The following is a 13,058-nucleotide window of genomic DNA, read 5'->3' as shown; positions in this document are numbered from 1 at the left end:
ATGCGTCTTTTTGTGGAAACAACATTATTTTCGTTTTATTTCAACAACAAGGGTGTAAAGTTCAAAGTTATAAGTAAGGAAGTATAAATTCCCTTAACACTTATCCTGCGATAAATTGTTTTCGATCCTCCTCTGTTCTTGCTCCTACCGACTTAGCTTATTATTGTACGCTCTTTCTCGACTCCGTTGTTACTAAGAAGCTATTGTCAAGCAAGCGGTTGTCATGGTCTCGGTTCACGGACAATGGAGTCATTGTCGTCCATCATGTCATCGTTGTTCGTAATTCAACAGCTTTGATTACTTATCATTCGAGGTGGGGAAAGCAAATTCGAGTTTACATATTTATATACCATAATGAATAGTTTACACAATAATGATAAATAATATTACTGAAAAAATAAAACAAAAATATTTTTACCGTAGTTTATCACTGTAAAAGTTTTCTAAATATTTGGTAAAATAAATTAAAATAGACTTAAATTGTAATTGTTTTATCCTTTCGTTTAAATTTATGATTAAATACCGTTTTGGCATGCATAATACTTATTAAAGCTCCGTCGAATATTAAAATCATTTAAACAGGACATGTTTACAGTGGTGTACAAAATAATTACATGGTAAAAAGATTTGATATTTAAGAGGACCCTTATGTGTTGTTTCCGTCTGACATACGTATAACATAGCAAATTTGCGTTCAGTGATTCAAATGTAGTGAAGTTAGCTTTAATATTAGAGTAAACTGACTTATAATCAAATTTTAAGGGAAGAACATTATCTGTGTTTTGTTGGTCGGTTTTTTCCGATATTTAAATTTTTAAGCGAGTTATGATATTTTTTTAATTGTTATATTTTACATACTCATAACATGCTTAAAAATTAAAATATCGGAAAATCCAACCAACCAAATACAGATAATGTTTTTTCCTTTAAAATTTGATTATAGGTCAGTTTACTTTAATATTAAAGCTAACTTAACTACATATGAATCACTAAACGCAAATTTGCTATGTTGTTCGTATGTCAGACGGAGACAACACATGCAGGTGTGACGTCCTTTTAATCTAACAATATTAACATTACCTCGTTTCTATTTTAACAAATTATACTATATTATCTAGATGGTTTTTAAATTACAAATTATTCAGTCATACACTTTGTAAATTATGTTGATAAAATGTAACAAAAGTTAAGCTTATTTCACCGTGATAATTGTATTTTTATACACATTAAAGTTGTTAACTAATAATATTTCCTTAATATATTAAAAATTTGATAAAATTTAAAATAAAAATTGAATAAATTATAACTGTAAAGTCATGTGAATCATTTATGGTTAAAACCATAACATTATTTAACTGCCAAGGTTAAAATGTTAACAATTTTTTAGAACAATATTTAGATGATTTGCAATTTCTATATATATTTGTATATATATAAAAAAAAAAAAAACATTTTTCTGATGTTTAAAAGTAATACATTTTGTCAGAATACCATTTTAATTTTTAAAATTAAAAACTAAACATTTTAAAATAACTTTTGGCAAAATGTTTATGATAATAAAAGTTTGCTGAGTATAAATGAAAAATAAAATAAAATTTAATGCTATTTATTTAATTTCTTCAAATTAATTATAATTCTACTTAGATTACACAAATACTAAACAATTAAGCATTTAATTTAAATAAATACATTTATAGTTCCATTAGCTTGGAATTCTCGTACAAGCGATAAAAAATTAAAAATACTCGACTGTAGTTTAGACGTTAAGCATTATTTATTCCACTTGATTGGACTTATTTTGAAACAATTTGTGTTTGAAGTAGATAATTTCGGATTAACAGTAGTAGAAATACTGCGAATTTCGTCCACAATAACTTATAACTACAACACAGTGGATTAGCCAACCATAGGAATAAATAAAAAACTTAGCTAAGTTGAAATAAAATAAATGGTAATAATATATTAAATAGGTTGTCGTTTTGGGTAGGCGACAATCGTATTATTTTAAATTTATTCTTAACCTTAAGGAATTCTTAAATTTATGTTTGTTGTGCTTTAAACAGTCAAGTAATACGTCTGTTGAAGGCCACCACAAAACCGAGTGTTTAACTGTTGAACTCGCTGCCAATATTCAGTATCTAATCTTGAGCATGGTAAACCTATTTATTATACAATTAATCAAACGGTTAAACATGTTAATTTTCAGGTCGATTCTGAAATTAATAAATAATGGAAATTATTGATTTTTACCAATTGTAAAATTCCTAAGTTATCTTTGATATTTATTCATTACAACTGTCCAAAATGTTTCACTCAATCATCTTTGGCGACAAATATTTCAATTGAATGTTCGTTGTTGAGTATTTACATTTTATCGGTAAAACCAAACAAATATACTCAATTTATTTTCGAAACTGATAACTAGTTCAAAATCTATAGTACTAAAGTTGTATGCAATCACCTATATGATAGTAAATCGAACACAGATGTTATTCCCCAATTGTGGTGGCCTTCTCAGCGGTTCAAATTTTTATTATTTTTTTTATATTATAAAATATGTTAGTGAATTTGTTTGTAATTAAAAATAATAGGATTTCGCATATGAGCTGTTTAAAACAATTTCGAAAAATATTAATTAATTTTTTAATATTTTAAATTTCCGTCAGAGATTGATAAATAGATAAAAAAATAAGAATAAAAAACGCATATCTAAGTGCCAAGTGAAATGTATAATATCTAAGGTTAAACCAATCACAAAAGCAATGACCGGCTTCCATTATGATGTATTCACAATTTACAATAAAATAATATTTACATCCGCATAGGCAAATATTCGATTTTCTATTAACACCAGTTGACATTTTAAATATTACCTCATTACAGGATGTAATCATTAGTTAGTTCTTGAGTTTTTATAAATCTTCATTATTGTTTTTCAAGTCTAAAACGTATAAACGTAGAAAATATTTTAGTCATCATACTTATAAGTATGATATGTATATGATATATAACATACTTATCATACTTATAATATTCATAGTAACATGTTTCTTGAAATACAAAATATAAATTTTTATCGTTCATAATTAACATGTATTATTTATTTATAATAAGTAAAGTCATTAATTATTAGTAAACGCGGTTCGCCCGGAGTTGATATTTTCTTAGAAAAATTAACTTTATAGTTCATGTTATCAAGGTTTACTCCAATTTAAAATCACATATATATTAAATCGATACAATAGCTGAGTCAATAAAGTAAAACGATGTGGTACATTTTATCTCAATTAAATTCCCTAATAAATGTAGAGCATATTGTTGTAGACATATTTTAAATTCTATTTTAATCTTTTAAAATGTAAACGTCCATAATTAATATTTGTTTGGTATTGAATAGTTGTTGAATAAAAATATTTAATCGGTAAAGTAATTTATCAGAAAAAAAAAAAATAATCCGTGCCGTATCCCAAATTACTCTATCCGTTATGTTAGTAATACAAAAATAATAAATTATGATAACAATGACCTTGTTACGACTACTTTTTTAAGTTTTCAGTCGATTTACCCTCATAAAAACGGCAAGTATGTCTGATTAAAGTCGATGTCCGGTTAAACTTTTATTGGTTTTCGAAATTAAAAAACCAATAAAAAACACTTAAATAACTAATTTTCTTTTTCGATAATTTGAAATGATTGCATTAGCATTGTTTTTCAAAATTCTTTTCTTCGTACTTATATACAAATTGTTATTGATTTTACAAAAATGATTCTAATTAAAATAAAGAACTCGTTTCTAATAATCATAATAGTATTACAGACGTACCACGTAAATTAAATAAACGAATACAATTATATTTGGTTAATTTTATTTTTCGTGTTGTTTAGTGTATTATTGTGTATATGGTAATTAATTTTTATGTGCACGAATATTTAGTAATCAGCGTACTAGCTTCACCTAAATTATTTTGAAATTAAACGTGTTTGTTGCAAAAACAAATTATACGTATAAACGGCTGTGATAAAAAGTTGAAAAAAAAAAACCATAACAACAAATATTAAAAATAAATATTTTTATGTTTTATTTTTTATAATCATTCTATAAAATGATCGAATTGTTTTATGATAATATATGTTTTATTAATCATGTATGCATTGCGTTTCAGCATACTTTTTGTAAGTTTAATATAAAAAGCGTTTATCTAATATTGAAGTTCATTAGAGTGTAGAGCGATGTACATAAGTAGCACCTATCCTTTTGTGATTTTCTCAATATTAAAATACCTTTAAAGAGAAAGGTCTTTTTTTTGTATAAGTACCATTTTATTTTGATAAAAATAGTGCTAATAAACGTTTCTGATAGGTTAGATTACTTAAGTACTAAGGTACTTGATGGAGAAAATCATTTTCAGAAAATTTTAAAAAAATTTCCGGAACGTGAAGTCACAAAACTATTTTTACGTGAAGTTCAAAATATAATTATTCTACATTTTTAAAATTCGTATTCGTATATTTTTATAATTCGTATATTGTTAGACTTTTTGAATTTTCTAAAAAAAAAACATTTAGCTTATATTCGATGGTTTAGTGTATATATAACTGTTTAGTATTCCTGTATTTCATCTAAGTGTTTTACTATTATATTAACGTTCGATTTTAACATTTTATTTTTCTAAAAAGTATTTCAAAGATAACAATCATAAAAAAAAAAAATGTTCACTCAACAAACGCATTTTTACTTACTACTAAATCTCTAAACTAGTGATGAATTTTCAAAACTCAACCAAGATGCATAAAAAAATAAATACCAAAAATCTAAATCATAAGCAACGAAGCATAATTTTATTTGTATATTTTGTTAATGGGTAGTGTAACTATAAGTACAATAGTGATATTAGTATTGTACGGATCACGGATAATAGAAGTAAACGTAATATTTACCAAAAACTAATGATTTAGTACGCGTTTGTCCGTTACGGGAGTTAAATTTGGATTTACGTGACTGAATAAATGTATAAAAAATAAAATCTTAACAATGATGTATCGTTATTCCGAAAACGGCGTTAAATATTTTAACATAACTAATTTTAGTAACACTCGTTACGATCGCATAATGAAATATATAATAACTAATTTCGGATTATTGTCCACTGTCACGATTACGTTCGTACATGTAACCGATAACAACGGTTGCGTTGTAGTAGGCAATAATAAGTGTACGGTTTTTTTAAACTAATTTATCTAGTACGAGTGTTGATCAACGTTTTAGTTTCCGTTCGTATCGTCATGTATACATTTATAAGTATATTACACGCATACACAACAGATTTTTATAATATATTATTTAGAATTTCGGTGTAGTATTTGAATTCGATTTGATTCCGTTGCGCAACAGTAATATTTATCAGTACATGTTCAAAGATTATTAGTCCTAGTGGCATAGCCGTCCCAAGGGGGGAGAGCAAATGGGGCAAGTGCCCAGGGCGTACAAAATATTATGAATTTATGGGGCGTCATAAAAATGAATGATAATAAGAAAAAATAGATTATTTATTTTTTATAGGTACCTAAGCATGTTTAAAGCATTTTATAAAAGCATTCACTTTTCTTTTATACTGAGATATCCGAGTACAATTGTACAACGTATATAATTAAATATGAACTCACGTAAATTATGTAAATAATATGCTACATGACTATATGTATAAATATTACCGTAGAACAGAATATTATTAATAAATTGACAATGATAATTGATGATCTCAAAATATGATTTTGTAGTTATTGTATGGATAGTAGGTACCAAGTACTATTGACTTGATTTTATATTATGATGAATATTATCTGTGAATTATAATTGCCAGGATTCGTATTTCATGTAATTGAAAAGTACTGAAATACGCACTATAATATAACCAAAAATACCTTAAAATATGCCCAAAAATATAAATGAAAAGTAATAAATTTAAATTCAAATGTAATACAATTTATTATATTTTACTGACAGTTTATTTTATTTTTTGTATTATTATCTATAATATAATCTCATTTCATTTTTTTCATTTTTGGAGTCTGTGGGGCAATAAACAAATTTATATCTCATTTTGTTATTTTTATCTGTATTCTATAACAATTAGTAAGTGCTATAAATTCTCAATACTTGACAATATTCATTATTAATGAATATCATTATAATATTATCTAAATATATAATAAATATGTGTATATTATGTAATAATTAATTCATTATCAATTTTACCCACTTTTAATAATAAATCAAGTTTGAGTGAATTCGGATAGTTCAGTAAACAAACGTTACTTATCACAGCAATTTTATACATACAATACTTACTCAGAAACGCAGAAGGTAATTTGTTTGAATAGATAGCAAAACTTGAAGCGAGGTATAATTATTTTGTTAAATCTTAGAGAGTTTTATATATAATGTTCAAATGTTGGAATATTATATCTGTTTTATAAAATTCTAAAAACATTATTTATTATTATTTTAATTTTTATTTACAGTTTTGTAAAAAAAAAGTAAACTTTCTATAATTTAGCCAAAATAATGAAATATCAATTTTGAAATAACATCAAAACAAAATAAATATGACTTCAATAATAATAATAATAATAATAATAATCAATAAGTAGGTACCTTAATTATTAAATATTAAACATATTTGAGGAATGAGGTGAATTATATGCTAAAAATGTGAAGTCAATTTTACAAAAAAAATTGAGAGAGTGTGGGGGGGGGGGTTAAACGCTTTGTATTGTAATGTCCCTGATAATAATTAACTACTATTCGTGTGTTTAAACATAACGTCTATAACAAACTAAAATCAATGTAAATTGTCGTAGAAAAAAAAAATTAAATCACATAAAAAATATTAATAAAATCCAAAAAAAATTAAAATTATATTCCTACATAATAATCGTAATTTGAATTATTATATAAAAATACAATTACTGGGTATCTGTTACTTCAATGCAGATTGCAATATATTTAGAAATCGCAATTAATCAACAATAATTACGTGACTATAACACAAAAATATTATGAAATGATACTGTGTAGTATTTATGCTTTATAATTTAAAATACATTTTAATAATTTTAAGACTATGAAAAAAGTACACAATCGACGTGTGTTACATCATTTAGTAATTTTTTAATACTTTTCTACATACCGAACATAAACTTATAGTTAATCTATATGAAAATAATATAAGTTTGACGATATTCAAATTAGCAACACTGGTTAAATACGGTTTATGCGCAGGCTATGACTTTTTCTAAATAATTTCATGGTTGTGAAAATATGAGCTTTTATGCGTTTTTCTGAAAAACATTAAAACCTGTTAATGTTCGAATTTTAAGAATACATTTATCATATTATCTGATACAAGAAAATGCTTGTGGATGGTGTTTATTTTAATTAATCCGTTTTCTTTACCCTATTAATTATTCCTGAACAAAGATGATCCGATTTATTTCATACAGTTTAGACCATACCACACCTTATATGACTCATAATATACTTTTGTTAAATTCCATTTCTTATATATTTACATAGTTGAATTAAATTTTAATATATGCTACAAGCATATATATAGGTATATATTCCATCTATTTTGTAACGTTTTACTATCCAATTAGTAATTTTATAAACATTTCAGCTGTGTATCAAGTGTTTCACTGAATATTAATTAGTCTGAATATCTTTTAATAATCATTTAATTTTTTTTTTTTACTTTTCTTTACATACCTAATGCTACATACTTATTGTACCGAACACGTTCAAAATGTTTATTGTAATCTATATTAATTTTGTCTCCCTTCTCCTTAGTTCGTTATCAACCTGAACAGCTTAATCATTGCATTGTAATACTTCACTTTTAATAAAGGCACTTCGATTTAAAAAAAAAAAAAAAAATTATATATCCTATTCTAAAATTCTTATATACATTATATTTACTATTTCCACAGTATTTGTATAAAGTTCTAATATCATTATTAACTTTTTGTACTATAAATGATTATTCATTATGATAATTTTTTACGTTTAAAAATTGGGAATTATTTTTTATCTGAAGTATGAGTATAAGTATCTGTAATTCTATTAACAATATAAAAGAACAATCATTCTAAAAAATGAAGTAATTTAATACTTGAAATTAAGAGGCGATTGTACAATCAAGAAAAATTGAAAGACATGCATTTCTTATAACATTTCTTTATCAATAATGAGAAATATATAATATTACCTAATGAAGTATTAAGTTTTTTATTTTATCATTTATCATTGTTTGTTTTTTTAATATATATATTTTAGATATTTAGTATTTCATTTACCATGTTGTTCTATGTATAACAAGAAAAATTGTATTAATACAATACGTAATATAATTATTGTTACTATAATATTAATAATATAAACCGAATACAATATATTGCACAATGTTATGTATATATATATGTATATTATATAAATATAATTCAATCAAATAAAAGTTTTACGTGAAAAAAAATTACGGTACTCGCGACAAAAAGGAATTATGTACAGTACATTTTTAATTTTTGTATACGCCTTATGTATTCTTTTGCTTTATTTGTCATTGTCTAAACATGCATTTTTATATAAATCCAGTTTAAAAACACTATTGTATCGAAAAAATGTGCAAACTAATGTGACTCCGTGTCAAAAATCCGTTTCCAGTCAAATTAGAGCACAATATTTTCACCGAAACCTTAATAACATGGCCGTGTTTGATTTAAAAAAAAAAAAGGGTCCTACATCGATCATGTACGCGTATCGTATAGTCACATTTTCGTTTTGTTACCGTCGTCATTACAGATGGTCCTTAGGGTGAGGTAGGTAGACGTCAGCCATAAAAACAATAAATAAATTTCCGTTGAAACAACTTCGTCGATATATCTCCGATACAAAATATCTCAACATAAGTCGAAAGGGATTTAACGTGAAACAATATACAGTTATTGTTGTTTGTTTATGACAAATAGGCTTCTTCAAGAGATATTTCAAATATTTTCTAGGAAACTTTTTTTTTTTTTGAGTCAAAATTTTATTTTTTTCATATTCAGTCGCGATTTTATTGAATTTGTATTTACTCGTATTTAACGATGAATATTGCCATTTTTAATTGGAACGAGTTGAGTACTCGATTAAAATTCTAGATATTTTTCCTGATACGTTTGACGACAGTGAGACTTGAACAACAATTTTGAACCCCATAATCCAATCCATAATCGGGTCGTTTCCGATTTCGGTTGAAGTGTAAACTTTCGAACAGCGGTGAACGATCAGACACTATTACGGAATACTACATAGACTATCGATTTTGTTACGCATTACATTGTAACGTTTGTATGTAGTTATCGATTTATTCCAAAACACATATTAATTTTATCTGCACTGGGAGAGGGTGTCTGGGTATTCCCTGAAATTTTGTAAGTGAGTCCTACAGCTTAAGTCTAAGAGTAAGGGAACAGTTTTTTTTAACTGGTGTTGTGGAAATCATATAAATTTTATTTTAAAATATTTGATAAAAATTAAATGATATTTCGTAATGAAAAAAAAATAAAAACAAAACAAAATTTTCTAAATTTTTGTGCAAAAACTTACGATTGTAAAACGGCTGCGATCGATTGAAAAAGTGCAAATCATAAACAATCGAAGAAAACATACGACACTTGAGGAAAACGTATTCGTTGGGACTAATGTACAAATATTAGATGAAAAATTTGTGTTCGTTTAATTGTGTACACATTACGGTTCATTGAGTATACCTACCTACGCGTTTTGTTAGGATAGGGCCGAAGCATTGTGAAGCACCTCCTGTAATACACGCCTGCGGCTGCAACCAGTGCTCGGATTGAGGGGGGCGCAGTGGGACGGAGTATCACAACTAATTTTCGGAAACTTTAGCGTCCCCCTTATTATAATTACGTTATAATCGTAACGCTTAACAAGTCTTGGGGACGGTTATTTTTTTTTAAAAGTAAACAGAGTCCAACCTTCTCTAATTTTGCCGAGTCGAGCACTGGCTGCAGCAACGCAAAAAACTGCGTTTGAACGTCTTGCCACGAACCGCGAACGAGTGGGCGGCACAAACGAAAGTAATTGTACCACGCGGTCAACGCGTAAGAATATGATCCCTAGGGGTCATCCCTCACGCGCGTCAGTCCGATATTGTTGCATAATAGTAATAATAGTCATAATAGTAAGCACAGTATTAATAATATTAATAAAAATAATAATTAAAATAACAGTAGTAATATTAACAGTATGTCGTGCGTAACGTACCTCGATCTGGTCGTCTCCGGACCGGGTGGTGACGGTGCACCGCGTGAACTATCGCTCGAACCGAATACGCGCGCGGCAGTGCTCGAGAGCTTATCACGTGCGTTTTCGCCGGTCCAATGTTTCCCAAAGTGTGCGTGTGCACTTGTTCGGAGCGCTGCTACTCGACGAGTCGATCAAATCACCCCTGCTACCACCTTACCACTCAACACCATCCCACTACGTTACCGATCGCGAATAACCGCAGCGGCGACCGGTAACGGATTCGATAATACCTCGAGCTCTGAGGGCCCTCTGCAACCGAAATCGAAAATCGTCTGTTCCGTTGTTTTTTCGTTTTTTTTTTTTCGTCGCTTCTTCGTTAGTAAAATACGCATATTGAGCACATTTTTTTTTTTTTTTTAAGGACCCTCAATCGGTGTTCCCACCTAATTTTGCATTACAAAAAAAAAAAATCCGAATTGCATGCCATTTCTTAAAGGGGGTCTGTCTGAGTTGCAAGCCTCGTCTTGGAGGGGTTTGCCGTGTACACACAAGTTTATTTATCATGTATTTATGTGCACAACTTAAACTTTATCTTGACTTGAACTTTTTATGATATGGTTGTTACAACTGATTAGTTTCTAGATTAAAATATTTTTTCTATCCGAGTTAACATTTTCATAAATCAATATTTACATTTTATTTTATGATTATAAACTATGGTACCATCATCTTTATTATTCTTATTATTTTACACTGTCAAAAAAACTCCATCAAATTTTATAATAATATTATTTATTTGAAATGCCATGTACAAATATAAATAACATTCACTTGATTACCCTAAACTACAATCGTTTCATTTAATGTTTAATATTCACAGTGTCACCTTGTCCAATTTGATAAAATGATTACTCGGATTTAAAAATATTTCAATCTAATCGGTTCGGTAACGGAAACTTATGGTGACATCTACAATATTCGGGATGGACTTCAGTGCATCTGACTCGATAGAAAACTACCGCACCGATTTTCACGCGGTATTTTTTGCAAAAGGCGTTGTGTTCAACTTGACCGACACGGGGTCACTTCGCGGGGTTTAAAAAAATGTAATTCCGCGTCCCAATTAGGTATGAAGATGCACTGTCGTATAAAACCTGAGTCGAATCATGTGCGAAGTTCGCTTACACATTTAACGCACACGATATATATTATAATCAATTGAAATTGAAATTTTGTTGATAACAATTTCCATAAAATCCATCGACGCGAACCCGTACGGGAATTCCACGTGTGACAATCCTCGGGCGACGCCTCGAAATAGATTTGAATTATTGAACTAAATGCTGCGGGAGAATAATTAATAACCGAGTAATGAGATAGTGACGCACATTATCACGTTATCATCATCGTTATGCACGTGATCGTTGCACAGAGCGGTTGTACAACAAATTTCGAGGGAAGGAGAGCGCACCAGCGAGTACCGAGACGTCTCCTGCGTAGAAATACTTGCCCGAGCGTACACTTGCTCGTTCGTAAATCGCAGTGAACCCGGTACAGGATAACATGATACAGGGCTGGTCATTGTTTTTTTTCAATTTTTTTTCCTATATTTCTATTTACAAGTGTAGGGACGGTGCGCGAACCCGTGGTCACGCGTACTTATACCTGCCGAGTTCCAGACGACGGGCGTGTTTGTTCGCCTAACCGACCTGACCTTCATCGATAATTTTTAAAATTATGTTATACCTTTAAATGACGAACACATTTTGCACGCACTACGTGTAAACCAACCTATTGTTCGGTGTTATTTTACGGCTGACCATATCAGTTCGGAAATATTTTGCGAATTCCGAGCAAAGCGATAGTAACGTTGTACGCGCGTGGTGGTATTTTACGTTTTCAGACGGATCTTCACCGGCAATGGATCCGAACACTCGATATCGGTGTTTCGAAACATTCGTTTCCTCTTGACGTACAATTAAAGCACAATGGTTGTTTTAAATAACCACGTATTTCTGTTATGTGTGCAACTTTCATCGTCATGCTAGAGTGTATGGACGCGTGGTTCTGGCCGTAGCAAAGGAGGGGGGCGAGAGGTGCCTGCGCCCCTGAGTGCAATTCTTGAGAGGATGCAAAAATGAAAAATGTGCACTTTATTTTAATAATTACGACGGGAAACGTTGCATATTTTATTTTCAAAAAATTCAACGTCCTTTATATTGATTGAAGTAGTTGTTGAAAATACAATCTTATTACTATATTATTTTTAAATTAAAAATACATTAGGGCGCATTTTGAATATTCACCCCGGGCACAATATTTAGTTACTACGGTATTTTGGTGTGGCTTATTAGTGATTCGCGTTTTTTTCAATGAATTTATGCAGTGTGTCGCAAATCTGTGACACGGCGGTTTAATGTAACACTAGGTACCAAAACCAATACCGTAAAAGGATTATGAATAAGTCGACGGGTAGTATACACTTTAATTTTTTCATGTTCTGAGACAACTGAACCAAGCCTGTAAATAAGTTGAATCAGTCAAATGACTAAACCTATAGTTATCGTCTTATCAGTAAGTTCAGTGTAACAATGAGAATTCTAGAAACGCGTCCAGCTATCAATATTATAAACACAATTACGATTTAAGATCATTAACATGTTGACCTTCCCACCGTTTCGATAATCGAGGGCCTTTGGATGACGCACTTATGATAACAGTGCGCACATGCTAATATTAGTGATAGAAA

At 29.0% G+C, this 13,058-nt stretch overlaps 2 protein-coding genes and 1 long non-coding RNA gene across 4 annotated transcripts in view; 1 reads left to right on the top strand and 2 right to left on the bottom strand.

Moving 5' to 3' along the window:
* Nucleotides 1-13,058, bottom strand: part of LOC112691315 (tyramine receptor 1-like) — a 270,999-nt gene that overhangs the window by 1,639 nt on the left and 256,302 nt on the right. The gene's annotated exons all lie outside the window — the stretch shown is intronic.
* LOC112691314 (sodium-coupled monocarboxylate transporter 2) overlaps nucleotides 1-13,058 on the top strand; it is a 44,404-nt gene that overhangs the window by 24,976 nt on the left and 6,370 nt on the right. The gene's annotated exons all lie outside the window — the stretch shown is intronic.
* Nucleotides 29-10,953, bottom strand: LOC112691316. The gene is made up of 3 exons (XR_003149298.1): nucleotides 10,328-10,953; nucleotides 2,874-2,941; nucleotides 29-389 (listed from the first exon to the last, which is right to left on the bottom strand). It is a non-coding gene; the product is annotated as an uncharacterized LOC112691316 (long non-coding RNA).

This window comes from Sipha flava, unplaced genomic scaffold, assembly GCF_003268045.1.
Source record: "Sipha flava isolate LNK unplaced genomic scaffold, YSA_version1 598_pilon_pilon, whole genome shotgun sequence".
In the NCBI taxonomy this organism is placed as follows: Eukaryota; Metazoa; Arthropoda; class Insecta; order Hemiptera; family Aphididae; genus Sipha; species Sipha flava.
The sequence above is the reverse complement of the archived record's forward strand: the minus strand, read 5'-3'. Positions and strand labels throughout refer to the sequence as shown.